The sequence below is a fragment of the Rattus rattus genome, chromosome 9 (assembly GCF_011064425.1).
Source record: "Rattus rattus isolate New Zealand chromosome 9, Rrattus_CSIRO_v1, whole genome shotgun sequence".
NCBI lineage: Eukaryota > Metazoa > Chordata > Mammalia > Rodentia > Muridae > Rattus > Rattus rattus.
The window spans coordinates 40,676,642-40,693,592 of record NC_046162.1 but is presented as its reverse complement, the minus strand read 5'-3'; positions in this window follow the sequence as shown (position 1 = coordinate 40,693,592).

Sequence of the window (16,951 nt, the reverse complement as noted above, 5' to 3'; positions counted from 1 at the left end):
GTGGGTGTTTGCAAACACACTGGGTACAGGACCGTGAGTAAAACCAGAGGCACCTCTGTTCTTCCAGCTGTGAGAAGACAGACAAACCAGTCACACAGAGAGTGAATGGGTTAAAAACTGGGACATCTTGAAGGAAATGGGGAGGACCTTGATCAACAAAAAGGCCTGAGATATTTAGTCTTAGAAAAACAGTTCCTCAAAAAAGTTTTTTAAAAAAATCACTTTGTGCTTGTGGTTTGAATAAGAATGGCCCCCCAATGGCCCATGTATTTGAAAGCTTGGTCCCTAGTTGGTGGAACTGTTAGGGAAGGATTAGGAGGTGGGGCCTTGTTGGGTGGGCTTTGAAATTTCAAAAACCATGCCATGCCCAGTCTTTCTGTCTGCTGCCTGGGGATAGATAACTTTCAGCTTCTGCTCCAGCATCATGTCTCCCTGCCTGCCTGCCTGCCTGCCACCATGCTGTCATGCTAGTCATAGACTCGTCCTCTGAAACTGTAAAGCCCTAATACCATGTTCCTATGATAAGCCACCTCAAAGGACTTGCATGCTGAGTGCTAACTGACTCAAAACGGGATCATACAGACAGAAGAGCTGAAGGGCAAAAGGCAAGTGTGACAGAAAAGAGCAGTGTTGCCAGGTCAGAGTGAGATTTGAGCTAAACATGGATGGTCAACCAAATCATGGTGGGGAAGGAAGGCTGTCAACTTGACCTGGAAGTCTTCCATCCTGGCCACTGTCTCAGCAGGAAAACAAATCCAGTTTTGGTTCCTGGAGACATGGGTCAGTGGATAAAACACCTATCAGGCAAGCATGAAAACCTGAGTTCAAGTCCCCAGAAGCCACACAAAGCTGAGCATAGTAGCCCAAATCTATAAACTCCAGGGCTCCGCTGCCAAGATTGGAGGCTGAGAGCCAAGAGCGGACACCCTGGTGCACACAGTGGCAGAGGCAGAAGAATAAATGACTATCCGGGAGCCCATAGGCCAGCTCACCTGGTGCATACCGTGGGCAGCAAGAGTAAGTGCCTGGTCTCCTCACCTGAACACCAGCTCCAGGAAAGCCGAGCCTTCACCCATCTCCCTTCATTTTCCTGTCCCCAGCAGTTGGAAAAGAGTCTGTCACTGTTGACAATCCTTCACTCTACCCTTTCACTGACGGTAACAGATGGGTGAATACTGACTCTAGAGGCTTAAGGAACTTATTTGGCTTCTTTGCCTCACTTTATATCTTTACCTGATGGAGGAAGATAATAGACTACTTGATTCCTAGAATACAGAGGAATTAAGATAAATAGAAATGTGGAGGACTTCAGGAAATATTAGGAGAAAATATTGGAATGTATAGACAGAGAGCCATTCATTTGAAAGTGGCAAAATGGAGACACGTTTTCTGTTGTTGTTTTTGTTTTCTTTTTCTTTTTTTTAAAAAGGATTTTATTTTATTTTACTGACAGAGTCTATGTCACCTTGGTTGCCCTGGAACTCACTCTATAGACCAGGTTGGCCCCAAATTCACAAGAGATCTGCCTACCTCTGCCTCCACAGTGCTGGGATTAAACCTAGGCACTCCAAGCCCAGCCAGAATCTTCTATTGCATGCCGGGATATCTGGCAGATGATTGTATTCTGAGTGATCAACAAGACCAGTGTGGTTCTTCTGAACCCTAGAATGTTCTGGAGAAAGATACCCTGTGATCAAGTAAGTACATGTGACAAGAGTCAAAAGCTCACCAGAAGGGACCAGATGTAGCCTGATTGGCATGCACAAGTCCCTTGGTTCAATCCATAGCACCACATGGACTGGAGGTAAGGGCACAGGTTTGTAATCCCAGGATTTGGGGACCGAGGCTGGAAGATTGAGTTCAAGGTCATCTTCATCTATATAGCGAATCCAAGGTTAGTCTGAGATACATGCAACCCTGTCCCAAAAAAATAAAAATAAAAATAAACTAAAATTAAAAAATAAGGAAGGAAGGAAAAGAAAAAAACAAAAGCCTCTTCAGAGGACTCTTCAGAGAATGGCCTTTCTGCTGATTCATACTTATGGAATGCCCTAGCAAAGACTGAGAAAGAAGATGACTGCGTGCATTTGAACAACCAAACAGACTCCTAATGATTCTGCCCAGTTGGCCAGGGCCAGATAGCAGATCCAAACCCCTGCCAGCCAAAGCTAGGGCTGCATCTTCCATCTGAGAAAGGTGGACTGTTACAAGAGGTAAGTGACATGATCAGTGAGGCTCTTCAAAAGAGGGTACAGTCACTAGTACCCCTGTGTAGAGGACAGCAAGTGATGCCATGTGGCCCACAGGGCCCACGGTCCACAGACTGGGACTAATGGTGCTGGGGGATTGGAAAGAGTCAAAAACAAACAGTACACATTTGGATGTGCGGAGTGCAATTCTCAGGAAAAGCCCTGTATTTAGTGTGGACTTTGTCCTCAGTGCTTGAGACACCTGCTGTATGTGCAAGACTAAGGAGCAGTTTGTTGAAGAAGGAAAACAAGCACTCAGCATGGTTACCTGAGGTCCAGTCACCTGTCATGGCCCATATGTGACACCCTCTCGAGAATGCTAAGATGCATGCTCAGCTCTAGGCAGCAGGAGGCCGAACAGCAGCATTAGGCCCCTCCACCTCCTCACCGGTGGACTTGAGCAGATGTCCTCACTTCTCTGACTGTCTGATTGGCTGTTTGCAGAAATGCTACCTCACCAGGTCATAGGGATTCACATGTCTGGTACAGAGAAAACCAATAGAGAATATCAGAGGGTTTCGGTAATCTTTAGCTTAATAGCTAATAGTATGCATATTAGACCAGTTCAGTAGGACAAAGAATTCAGAAATAAATGTCTCTTGAGGAGGAGGGGAAGGAGGAGAAAGAGGCATTATAACATGTTAGGAGGTGTCTTTTTTTTTTTTTTTTTTTTTTCCGGGGCTGGGGACCGAACCCAGGACCTTGCGCTTCCTAGGTAAGCACTCTACCACTGAGCCAAATCTCCAACCCCCATTAGGAGGTGTCTTACACCTCCATCTGTCCCATATTTGGGCCCTGGGATGACTTCCCTTTAACAGCTTTAATTCAGTGCTATCTCTGGTCTCTTCTGAACATCTTAAATTGAATTAGCATATATCCATATCAATTCTGCTAACAGCCAAGCTTTCCTTGCTGTCAGACTATACATATGGAATAAGCTTACATAGTTTCTTTGTGGTCTCTTCGGGGACTCCAGTGGTGTTAATAACAAGTCATATACTCTCGATTTTCTTATTTTTAAATAACTAGGTTTTAAATTGTAGGGCGAGCAAGTTGCCTTAAAGAAGAAACAGGGATTCTTTGCACCTCCTCCCCCCATTTATGCTCCACATACTAACAACATTTTACACATCCTTCTAGAAACTTCCTGTCCATCCGTTCCTTTCTTTCAACATATATTCCCCTGAAGTGCTTTTTTTTTTTTTTTTTTTTATTAACTTGAGTATTTTCTTATATACATTTTCATTCGAGTGTTATTCCCTTTCCCGGTTTCCGGGCAAACATCCCCCTCCACCCCTTCCTTATGGGTATTCCCCTCTCCACCCTCCCCCCATTGCCGCCCTCCCCCCAACAGTCTAGTTCACTGGGGGTTCAGTCTTAGCAGGACCCAGGGCTTCCCCTTCCACTGGTGCTCTTACTAGGATATTCATTGCTACCTATGAGGTCAGAGTCCAGGGTCAGTCCATGTATAGTCTTCAGGTAGTGGCTTAGTCCCTGGAAGCTCTGGTTGCTTGGCATTGTTGTACATATGGGGTCTCGAGCCCCTTCAAGCTCTTCCAGTTCTTTCTCTGATTCCTTCACGGGGGTCCTATTCTCAGTTCAGTGGTTTGCTGCTGGCATTCGCCTCTGTATTTGCTGTATTCTGGCTGTGTCTCTCAGGAGCGAGCTACATCCGGCTCCTGTCGGTCTGCACTTCTTTGCTTCATCCATCTTGTCTAATTGGGTGGCTGTATATGTATGGGCCACATGTGGGGCAGGCTCTGAATGGGTGTTCCTTCAGTCTCTGTTTTAATCTTTGCCTCTCTCTTCCCTGCCAAGGGTATTCTTGTTCCCCTTTAAAGAAGGGTGAAGCATTCACATTTTGATCATCCGTCTTGAGTTTCATTTGTTCTAGGCATCTAGGGTAATTCAAGCATTTGGGCTAATAGCCACTTATCAATGAGTGCATACCGTGTATGTCTTTCTGTGATTGGGTTAGCTCACTCAGGATGATATTTTCCAGTTTCAACCATTTGCCTACGAATTTCATAAAGTCGTTGTTTTTGATAGATGAGTAATATTCCATTGTGTAGATGTACCACATTTTCTGTATCCATTCCTCTGTTGAAGGGCATCTGGGTTCTTTCCAGCTTCTGGCTATTATAAATAAGGCTGCAATGAACATAGTGGAGCACGTGTCTTTTTTATATGTTGGGGCATCTTTTGGGTATATGCCCAAGAGAGGTATAGCTGGATCCTCAGGCAGTTCAATGTCCAATTTTCTGAGGATCCTCCAGACTGATTTCCAGAATGGTTGTACCAGTCTGCAATCCCACCAACAATGGAGGAGTGTTCCTCTTTCTCCACATCCTCGCCAGCATTTGCTGTCACCTGAGTTTTTGATCTTAGCCATTCTCACTGGTGTGAGGTGAAATCTCAGGGTTGTTTTGATTTGCATTTCCCTTATGACTAACGATGTTGAACATTTCTTTAGGTGTTTCTCAGCCATTTGGCATTCCTCAGCTGTGAATTCTTTGTTTAGCGCTGAACCCCATTTTTTAATAGGGTTATTTGTTTCCCTGCGATCTAACTTCTTGAGTTCTTTGTATATTCTGGATATAAGGCCTCTATCTGTTGTAGGATTGGTAAAGATCTTTTCCCAATCTGTTGGTTGCCGTTTTGTCCTAACCACAGTGTCCTTTGCCTTACAGAAGCTTTGCAGTTTTATGAGATCCCATTTGTCGATTCTTGATCTTAGAGCGTAAGCCATTGGTGTTTTGTTTAGGAAATTTTTTCCAGTGCCCATGTGTTCCAGATGCTTCCCTAGTTTTTCTTCTATTAGTTTGAGTGTGTCTGGTTTGATGTGGAGGTCCTTGATCCACTTGGACTTAAGCTTTGTACAGGGTGATAAGCATGGATCGATCTGCATTCTTCTACATGTTGACCTCCAGTTGAACCAGCACCATTTGCTGAAAATGCTATCTTTTTTCCATTGGATGGTTTTGGCTCCTTTGTCAAAAATCAAGTGCCCATAGGTGTGTGGGTTCATTTCTGGGTCTTCAATTCTATTCCATTGGTCTATCTGTCTGTCTCTGTACCAATACCATGCAGTTTTTATCACTATTGCTCTGTAATACTGCTTGAGTTCAGGGATAGTGATTCCCCCTGAAGTCCTTTTATTGTTGAGGATAGCTTTAGCTATCCTGGGTTTTTTGTTATTCCAGATGAATTTGCAAATTGTTCTGTCTAACTCTTTGAAGAATTGGGTTGGTATTTTGATGGGGATTGCATTGAATCTGTAGATTGCTTTTTGGTAAAATGGCCATTTTACTATATTAATCCTGCCAATCCATGAGCATGGGAGATCTTTCCATCTTCTGAGGTCTTCTTCAATTTCTTTCTTCAGTGTCTTGAAGTTCTTATTGTACAGATCTTTTACTTGCTTGGTTAAAGTCACACGAGGTACTTTATATTATTTGGGTCTATTATGAAGGGTGTCGTTTCCCTAATTTCTTTCTAGAAAGCTTGTTTTCTCTTTTATATAGAGGAAGGCAACTGATTTATTTGAGTTAATTTTATACCCAGCCACTTTGCTGAAGTTGTTTATCAGCTTTAGTAGTTCTCTGGTGGAACTTTTGGGATCCTTAAATATACTATCATATCATCTGCAAATAGTGATATTTTGACTTCTTCTTTTCGATCTGTATCCCCTTGACCTCCTTTTGTTGTCTGATTGCTCTGGCTAGAACTTCAAGAACTATATTGAATAAGTAGGGAGAGAGTGGGCAGCCTTGTCTAGTCCCTGATTTTTAGTGGGATTGCTTCAAGTTTCTCTCCATTTAGTTTAATGTTAGTAACTGGTTTGCTGTATATGGCTTTACTATGTTTAGGTATGGGCCTTGAATTCCTATTCTTTCCAGGACTTTTATCATGAAGGGGTGTTGAATTTTGTCAAATGCTTTCTCAGCATCTAATGAAATGATCATGTGGTTTTGTTCTTTCAGTTTGTTTTTATATAATGGATCACGTTGATGGTTTTCCGTATATTAAACCATCCCTGCATGCCTGGGATGAAGCCTACTTGATCATGGTGGATGATTGTTTTGATGTGCTCTTGGATTCGGTTTGCCAGATTTTTATTGAGTATTTTTGCGTCGATATTCATAAGGGAAATTGGTCTGAAGTTCTCTTTCTTTGTTGTGTCTTTGTGTGGTTTAGGTATAAGAGTAATTGTGGCTTCATAGAAGGTATTCGGTAGTGATCCATCTGTTTCAATTTTGTGGAATAGTTTGGATAATATTGGTATGAGGTCTTCTATGAAGGTTTGATAGAATTCTGCACTAAACCCGTCAGGACATGGGCTCTTTTTGGTTGGGAGACCTTTAATGACTGCTTCTATTTCCTTAGGAGTGATGGGGTTGATTAACTGGTTTATCTGTTCCTGATTTAACCACGGTACCTGGTATCTGTCTAGGAAATTGTCCATTTCCTGCAGATTTTCAAGTTTTGTTGAATATAGGTTTTTATAGTAAGATCTGATGATTTTTTGAATTTCCTCTGAATCTGTAGTTATGTCTCCCTTTTCATTTCTGATTTTGTTAATTTGGACGCACTCTCTGTGTCCTCTCGTTAGTCTGGCTAAGGGTTTATCTATCTTGTTGATTTTCTCAAAGAACCAACTTTTGGTTCTGTTGATTCTTTCTATGGTCCTTTTTGTTTCTACTTGTTTGATTTCAGCTCTGAGTTTGATTATTTCCTGCCTTCTACTCCTCCTGGGTGTATTTGCTTCTTTTTGTTCTAGAGCTTTTAGGTGTGCTGTCAAGCTGCTGACATATGCTCTTTCCTGTTTCTTTCTGCAGGCACTCAGCGCTATGAGTTTTCCTCTTAGCACAGCTTTCATTGTGTCCCATAAGTTTGGGTATGTTGTACCTTCATTTTCATTAAATTCTAAAAGTTTTTAATTTCTTTCTTTATTTCTTCCTTGACAGGTTATCATTGAGTAGAGCATTGTTCAATTTCCAAGTATATGTGGGCATTCTTTTGATTGTTATTGAAGACCAGTTTTAGGCGTGGTGGTCCGATAGCACGCATGGGATTATTTCTATCTTTCTGTACCTGTTGAGGCCCGTTTTTGACCAATTATATGGTCAATTTTGGAGAAAGTACCATGAGGAGCTGAGAAGAAGGTATATCCTTTTGCTTTAGGATAGAATGTTCTATAAATATCCGTTAAGTCCATTTGGCTCATGACTTCTCTTAGTCTGTCTACATCTCTGTTTAATTTCTGTTTCCATGATCTGTCCATTGATGAGAGTGGGGTGTTGAAATCTCCCACTATTATTGTGTGAGGTGCAATGTGTGTTTTGAGCTTTAGTAAGGTTTCTTTTACGTATGTTGGTGCCCTTGTATTTGGGGCATAGATATTTAGGATTGAGAGTTCATCTTGGTGGATTTTTCCTTTGATGCATATGAAGTGTCCTTCCTTATCTTTTTTGATGACTTTTTAGTTGAAAATTGATTTTATTTGATATTAGAATGGCTACTCCAGCTTGCTTCTTCTGACCATTTGCTTGGAAAGTTGTTTTCCAGCCTTTCACTCTGAGGTAGTGTCTGTCTTGTGTCTCTGAGGTGTGTTTCCTGTAGGCAGCAGAATGCAGGGTCCTCGTTTGCGTATCAGTTTGTTAATCTATGTCTTTTTTATTGGGAGTTGGGGCCATTGATGTTGAGAGATATTAAGGAATAGTGATTATTGCTTCCCGTTATATTCATATTTGGATGTGAGGTTATGTTTGTGTGCTTTCATTCTCTTTGTTTTGTTGCCAAGACGATTAGTTTCTTGCTTCTTCTAGGGTATAGCTTGCCTCCTTATGTTGGGCTTTACCATTTATTATCCTTTGTAGTGCTGGATTTGTAGAAAGATATTGTGTAAATTTGGTTTTGTCATGGAATATCTTGGTTTCTCCATCTATATTAATTGAGAGTTTTGCAGGATACAGTAACCTGGGCTGGCATTTGTGTTCTCTTAGGGTCTGTATGACATCAGTCCAGGATCTTCTGGCCTTCATAGTTTCTGGCGAAAAGTCTGGTGTGATTCTGATAGGTCTGCCTTTATATGTTACTTGACCTTTTCCCTTACTGCTTTTAATATTCTTTCTTTATTTTGTGCGTTTGGTGTTTTGACTATTATGTGACGGGAGGTGTTTCTTTTCTGGTCCAATCTATTTGGAGTTCTGTAGGCTTCTTGTATGCCTATGGGTATCTCTTTTTTTAGGTTAGGGAAGTTTTCTTCTATGATTTTGTTGAAGATATTTACTGGTCCTTTTAGCTGGGAGTCTTCACTCTCTTCTATACCTATTATCCTTAGGTTTGATCTTCTCATTGAGTCCTGGATTTCCTGTATGTTTTGGACCAGTAGCTTTTTCCGCTTTACATTATCTTTGACAGTTGAGTCAATGATTTCTATGGAATCTTCTGCTCCTGAGATTCTCTCTTCCATCTCTTGTATTCTGTTGGTGAAGCTTGTATCTACAGCTCCTTGTCTCTTCTTTTGGTTTTCAATATCCAGGGTTGTTTCCATGTGTTCTTTCTTGATTGCTTCTATTTCCATTTTTAATTCCTTCAACTGTTTGATTGTGTTTTCCTGGAATTCTTTCAGGGATTTTTGTGACTCCTCTCTATGGGCTTCTACTTGTTTATTTATGATTTCCTGATATTCCTGGAATTCTTTCAGGCATTTTTGCGATTCCTCTCTGTAGGCTTCTACTTGTTCTCTAAGGGAGTTCTTCACGTCTTTCTTGAAGTCCTCCAGCATCATGATCAAATATGATTTTGAAACTAGATCTTGCTTTTCTGGTGTGTTTGGACATTCCATGTTTGTTTTGGTGGGAGAATTGGGCTCCGATGATGCCATGTAGTCTTGGTTTCTGTTGCTTGGGTTCCTGCGCTTGCCTCTCGCCATCAGATTATCTCTAGTGTTACTTTGTTCTGCTATTTCTGACAGTGGCTAGACTGTCCTATAAGCCTGTGTGTCAGGAGTGCTGTAGACCTGTTTTACTGTTTTCTTTCAGCCAGTTATGGGGACAGAGTGTTCTGCTTTCCTGCGTGTAGTTTTTCCTCTCTACAGGTCTTCAGCTGTTCCTGTGGGCCTGTGTCTTGAGTTCTGGGCAGGTCACAGGCAAGTTGGTCTTACCTGTGTCCAGCAGACAAGTTGGTTCATGAGGTGCGCCCCCGGGCTTCTGGGCAACCAGGAAGATCTGCGCTGCCCCTTCCGGGAGCTTCAGTGCAACAGGGTTCCAGATGGCCTTTGGTGTTTTCCTCTGTTGTCCGAGATGTGTGTGCAGAGTGCAGTCTCTTCTGGTTTCCCAGGCTTGTCTGCCTCTCTGAAGGTTTAGCTCTCCCTCCCACGGGATTTGGGTGCAGAGAACTGTTTATCCGGTCTGTTTCCTTCAGGTTCCGGCGGTGTCTCAGGCAGGGGTCCTGCCGCTCCTGGGCCCTCCCCCACAGGAGCCCAGAGGCCTTATACAGTTTCCTCTTGGGCCAGGGATGTGGGCAGGGGTGGGCAGTGTTGGTGGTCTCTTCCGCTCTGCAGCCTCAGGAGTGCCCACCTGACCAGGCGGTGAGGTCTCTCTCCCCCCGGGGTCTGAGAGCAGAGAGCTGCTGCAGGCCGGGATCCGCGGGTGTGGGACTTCCTGAAGTGCTTTATTTTACACAAGTATTACCCTATCTTTCTTCCCATTTTCCCTCCTGTATATTCTCTCCAGACCCAGTATGTATGTAGATCTCTTCATACTTGTACCTATAAACCTGCCTCATCTTCTGTTTTGTTTTTTGGGGCAGCTATCTGGTATGCCTAGAATAATTTATTTATTTTTATTTTATGGTTTGGTCTGCATGTATGTCTTTACGAAGGTGTCGGTCCCCTGGAACTGGAGTTACAGACAAGTGTGAGTTGCTATGTGGTGGCTGGGAATTGAACACAGGTTCTCTGGAACAGTAGTCAGTGCTCTTAACCACTGAGCCGTCTCTCTGGTCCCAGATATCTGGTATTCTTTAACTAGATGTATATGCTAGATGTTTCTATCTTTCACCTGTACAAGCACTTTTATAAAACACTTTCTCTGAATGTATGTCTTGGCCCATTTGAGGTGCTTTATCTGTAAAGTAAGTTCTTTTAAGTTCTGAATAAACATTCTACTATATGTTTGCACAACACTAGCATGTCATGGATACTGCTGGACCTCCAGAGTCCTGCAACTGGTGGCTGCCTTACTGAACAGTAGAGAGGCAATCAATACCTCAGGATGCATCATCAATTTTTTTATTGATTATTTGGGAATCTCACATCATGCACCCATGTTGTGCTCACCTCCTAATCTTCCTATATCTGCCCCCACTCCCATGACCCCTCACACACACACACATGCAAAATTAAAGAAAAAAGTCCATTTTGTGTGGTCCGTACACTCAATGGGGGCATGGTCAATTTCCTAGTACCCAGCCCCACAAGCGAGGATGAGTCTTTTTCTGTCTGCATCCACACCAGAAACCATCAAGCAAGGAAAATACTGTAGCTGTAGACAGGTGGGCCCAGCTCACCACAGCCCACAGATGTCAACATGGCTTCAGGCAGGATCCCAGACCATGGACACCCACATGGGCTTCAATGATAAAACAGGCTGCAGACATCAGCACGACCCCTTGTTGACCCACTCAGGGCCTGCAGCAGCTACAGGAACCATGGGCTTCAAACAGCCTCAGAGGGCTATTCATGCCATTCACATCAACATGGCCTTCTGAGGCAGCAAAGTCCGGGGACATAACCAAGGCATGAGGCAGTAGTACAAACTACCTCAGTCAACATGGATCTCAGGCTTCACGGAGGCCTAGAGCCGCAGCATGGACCACAAATACCAGCATGTCCTTTGGGGGCATTGTAGACATGGTGGTCCTTCAAGGAGGTCCAATCCAGAAAGGAAAACTTTCCTTATCTGCGGCCTCCATCATTGCACAAAGCCACTGTGATCCTGTGGCCAGGTGGCAGGTTCAGGGGCTGTGTCTGACTCTGCATAAGCTCTAGGCTGGAGTACACCATTCCGCTGACCCTAGTGAGCAATGACAACGTGTGTACCTCAGCCCGCCCTCTCACTCGTCACAGCCCTCATGTCTCCAGTTCTGCCTCTCTCCACAGCACACAGCACTGCTCTCTTGTTCTATCTTTCCCACCTCTCCATCACATATTTGTTCATCATAGTGGCGCCTGCAGCGAGGTGGGGGTGGGGCACCGGGTGTCGTCTGCCACCTGGGCTGAAATGCCAGGGCAGGGTGCTGGGTGTCTTCCGCATCATTACTTTTTAGGGTGAAAAGTGAAGTTCCCACACTTCAGCTCTGCCCCACTGCCTGACACACACCAGATGCCTTTAAGGGATACGTGGCCTCCCATCGTTGTTTTGATAAATGCTGTCTATTGGTTTTATTGCTTAAATCCTAGAATAGCAACCAGTTAGGTAGGAGTTCCTGGGAAGGCCTGAGGGTCCCTAAGTAACTACAGTGGGTTAGTACAGTCACAAGTTCTAGGGGGCGCTGCGGTAACTACAATCAGTGAGTTGGAGTAATCAGAGTTCCAGGGAATATAGTGATTACAAGTCAATGATTACAGTCAGAATAACCAGAGTTCTAGGGAGCAGTGTCATGACTAGAGTCACAGGTTGACAGACTCCCAAGCTCTGGTGTAGGAGTGTTACTGTGTATTTAATAGAACTGTTCGACTGATGAGGAAAGTCTTGTTCTTCTTATATCTGTGCTTGTTTGCTTTGGTTTTTGGTTTGGTTTTTTTGTTTGTTTGTTTTTGTTTTTTTCCAGACAGAATCTCTCTGTGTAGCCCCAGCTGTCCTGGAACTCTGTAGACCAGGCTAGCCTCAAACAGAGATATACCTGCTTTTGTCTTCGGAATACTGGGATTAAAGGTGTACACCACCAGGCCCGGCGTTCTTTTTAACTTTTCAATTATTTATTTAGTGCTACCTGGGTGGGGCATACATGCCACATTGGGCATGTGGAGGTCACAGAATAGCTTGAAGGAGTCACTTCTTTCCCTCCCCCATGGTATCCTAGGATGGATCTAGGTTTGTGAGGTGTAACAGCAAGCACCTTTACCCATTGAGCCATCTTGCCAGCCCATAAAGTCCTCTTTCAATGGTCAAGGAAAACTTGCTGAGCTTCAACATTAGAAATTTCCTCTGGCTACGTCTCCAAAAAGCCTTGACATTTAAAATAATAATAATAATAATAATAATAATAATAATAATAATAATAATAATGTGGCTGCAGTCAGCATCTGAAGCAAAGTGGTTCCAACTTCAACAGAGCAGCGCTGGCCTTTATCCTGCAAGCCAGGAGCTTCAGAAAAGAAACTGGCCACTTGCATTATGATTGTTATTCACTCAGCAAATATTTACAGATCTCCTGATGGACACCAAGAGGAATGAGAACCAAAGTGCAAAGCCTGCTGTTACCTCTACCACCTTACCTCAGCTTGGCCTTTGCTCTTGCTTGACCTTACTCTCCCTGTCTTTTTTTTTTTTTTTTTTTTGATTCTTTTTTTTTTCGGAGCTGGGGACCGAACCCGGGCCCTTTTGTTTCCTTGGTAAGCGTTCTACCACTGATCTAAATCCCCAGCCCCAAGAAGGATGACCAAAATGCAGATGCTTCCTCCTTTTTTTTTTTTTTTTTTTGGTTCTTTTTTTTGGAGCTGGGACCTAACCCAGGCCTTGCACCCTAGGCAAGCACTCTTTTTTTTTAACATTTATTTATTTATGTACATCATACAGCTTTCTGCCTTCATGTATGCACCTGCAGGCCAGATTATAAATGGTTGTGAGCCACCATGTGGTTGCTGGGAATTGAACTCAGGACCTCTGGAAGAGCAGACAGTGCTCTTAACCTCTGAGCCATCTCTCCAGCCCCATACTCTCCCTGTGTTTAAAGCCAGCTCTGAGTTACAGTAGCCCTGGGGAGCCTCCCAGCAAGGCCTCTTTTGGGGTCATTAAGAGCATAAAGCTTCCTCAGCGAACTCTTAATGGTGATCTCGACCCCTAACTCATGTTGGGGTTGAAGGACTACAAAACCCTTCTCGGGTTACTGGCATGCTGTGGGGGTACTCTGTTAGTCTCTTTGATGAGTGACGGTGGTGTTCACCTTTAATCCCAGCATTCAGGAGACAAATGCAGGCCCATCTCTGAGTTCAAGGTCAGCTTTGAACAAGTTCCAGGACAACCAGGGCTACACAGAGAAACCCTGTCTTGAAAAAACAAACAATAACAACAACAATCACCACAGGCTTAGTGGCTTAGTACAACAGAAATGTCCTGTAGCAGTGAGTTTGAGCTACACGGCTTTGGTTCTTGGTCGATCACATGTGTGCACCAGCCTAGGAATTATCTGAATTCAAGAATGGAACACACACACACACACACACACACACCAGTTAATTTTAAAATGTCTTGGCTACCTCAAAGGCTGGGTACTCCTAAACCTTCCCCTGTTACCCCAGGCCCAATCGGGGAAGTGGCCAGTGGTCACTTACCAAATTCTTACATGGCTTGCTGGCTCCTACGTCCATCTGTATCTCTCCCCCAGTCATGGCAATTCCTTCCTCCTCCCCCTGCATCCTAGCCTTTGAAACTCTAAGGGTCCTGCCCTGTCTCCCTTTGCTCCTGGCATCTTTATTGATTGATCAAAAAACCAACTGGGGACAAGGACTTATAGCATTTGGGCACATAGATTCCAGATTGAGTCAAAGCATTAGAATCAATCTCTAACAATGTCCTCCTTCACAAATGTGAAGCTTGACTTATGAAATCTAGATGCTGGTGAGGCCATGCTGTCTCTAGGAGGCCTAGGAAAGGATCCTTCTTGCTCTCCCTAGCTCCCAGTGCTGGCCGGCCAGCCCTTAATGTTCCTTGCTTGTAGCTGCATCACTGCAAATTCTGCCTTCAGCATCACACTGCCTACTCCTCGTGCGTCTCCACTGTCTCCTTAAAAGGAAACCAGGCATGGTGCATACCAGTGATCCAGCACTCAAAGGATGAGCAGCCTAGGCTCCACAGGGAGCAAGCCCCCATCTCAAATGAAAAGGAGAAAGGAGGGCTAGAGAAATGGCTCAGCACTGACTCTTCTTCCAGAGGTCCTGAGTTCAATTCCCAGCAACCACATGGTGGCTCACAACCATCTGTAATGGGATCTGATGCCCTCTTCTGGTGTGTCTGAAGACAGCTACAGTGTACTCATACATAAAATAAATAAATATTTTTTAAAGGCGAAAAGAAAGAGAGAGGGAGGAAGGGAGGAAGGGAAGGAGGAAGGAGAGAGGGAAATGACCAGTCCTTGGAGAATGGCCCACCCTCATCCAGCATGACCTCATCTTAACCAGGCACACCAGCAAACCCAGTATCTAAATGTCATTTGCTGGGTCTCCAGGTGGACACTATTGAGACAGTTGCTATCTCAATATAGATGCTTCTGGCCAGATATAGAGTGCCTCAGCAATGTGTCCACAAACCCTGGAAAGACCTGCAGCCTGGTACAGAGGGGTGCAATTCAGGGTCAAGAGTGGAGGAGGACATCTGAGCATTCAGGTGTTTTCCACGGAATCAGCCTCTGCCCCCTGCAGTCCTGTGTGGGAGCCCTGGGGGTGAGGCAGGCTGTAAGCAGGCCTATATGCAGTCACACAGTGTTAGGATAACACAACAGAGAGGAGTAACCTGGGACGCTTGTGCGAAGCCTCGGGCTCCGTACATCGTGCCGCAACGATGATTGCTTTAACTGATTGTTGACTGCTGTTGTGCTCCTTTTGGGGGACCATCAAAGTTCAGGTGTGAGTACAGAGTGCCCCCCCTCCTCGGCTGGCACAGGGGCTACAGGCTCTGGCTCTTCAGGTGGTGAGAGGAATCTCTGCTGTTGGTGCCCTTGCCTCTAGAGTGACCTCTGTTCTCCTGTCTCTCTCTGCCTGTGTCTGCGGGAATGAAAACTCATTCTCCAGAGCTCAGACTCCTTTGTCAGTAAATTATAGGCAACAATAGAGCCTTCCGGAGCACTGCGGAGAGGAAGAAGTGTTTGGAGGAACATAATTCACGTGCAGCATTAAATGCATTGGGAGAGCATGAAAATACACTTAATCAACATGTGTTCTTATTAAAATATCTCCTCACTCCCCAGTATCGGAGACTCTTCCCAACAGTGAGTAAAGCTCTCAGGTTCTTTCCTATGAGACGAAACTTTCCAGTGATCGGTTTGTCTCCAGTTTCCCTCCTCCCACTTCGCCCCTTGCATCATCCCCCGGCTGAGGTTTCTGTCACTGTGGTCCCCTGAGCCTCCATGCCGCTGAACCCTGAGAACTTCCTTCATCTTGTTGATCAGCTTCTGACCATTCTTCCTCCTTGCAATAGTTTTCTCTTGGGTCCCTGAGGTAACTACTTCCTTCCTGCTATGGCCTCCCCAGCAGCTGCCTGAGAAATATGGGGCTTTTGTTCGTTTGTTCGTTCTTTTCTTCCCTCCTACCTGACCTCATCTAGCTTTGAGTCATTTAACACTGGCTGTCATCTAGAGCTCTACATCCAGCCTGGTCATCTCCCCTGGGTAAGGCCCAGTCAGCATCTCCACTTGGGCCTCAAAAAGACACCTTAGTTGGGACAAGGAAGCAGAGTCAGGCAGATCTGTATGAGTTTGAGCTAGCCTGTTCTACATAGTGAGTTCCGAAACAGCTGAGCTGCACAGTGAGACCCTATCTCAAAAACAAAAGCAAACCAACAAACATCTCAAGCATAATGTGTTTAAAATCAAACTTCTGGTCTTTCTAACCTCCCCTCTTCTGGAAAGGGAAAGGCAGCCTTGGAGCAAACACAGGAACCATCCAGAACTCTGTCTCCCATGTACAGCCAATCCAGCCCCAGATCTGCTGCAAAAGTCTATTTCAGCCTCAAGTTAGGCCACAGACGTTGTCTCCTCACTGCAGTCTCCTTAGTCTCCTCTGTCTGACAGCCATGCCTTCTGGCTCAGCTCCCCATGACCCCATGACCTCTCCACCCAGAAGCTAACATGACATAACTGCCTATGACCACATCTCAGACAGACCAGTGAAAACCTGGCATGGGTGTGTCTGCTTCTGAAAGTCAAATCAAGTCATTCTCCTGCATAGAAACTAGCTGGTTTCTTGTCTTCGAATACAAGCCTAAATCCTGGCATAACTCCCACCCTCCTTTAACTAGCAGTTCCCACACCTCAGCTCTGCCCCACTGCCTGACTCTCTCAGTCTGCACAGGGCCTGGTGATGTGTGTTCTATCCAGCCTCCTGGGGACATTGGTGCTCCTGGTCTGTGCACCACGGCAGGGGCCTACCTTCCTGGCACAGCCTGACTACCACCTCTCAGAATGCATCTTCCACTACTCCCCACGGACTCGGTTAATGCCAGATACTCCAATATTGTTCATCCTAATCAAGCCAGACACTCCCACATTTTCTCTTTGCTGTTCCTTCTGCCTTAAGATCCCTACCTGCCACCTCTAAAGCCACTGTATTGTGTGAAGCTTCTCCAATGCCTTACTTAAAATCGCCACACTCCAGCCTGTCCAGAGGCTGGGTGGTAAGAGTGCTTGCTGTTGCAAGCATAGGACCTGTGTTCTGATCCTTAGCATCTACTTAAAAAACTAGGCTTGGTCTGGCTCAAACA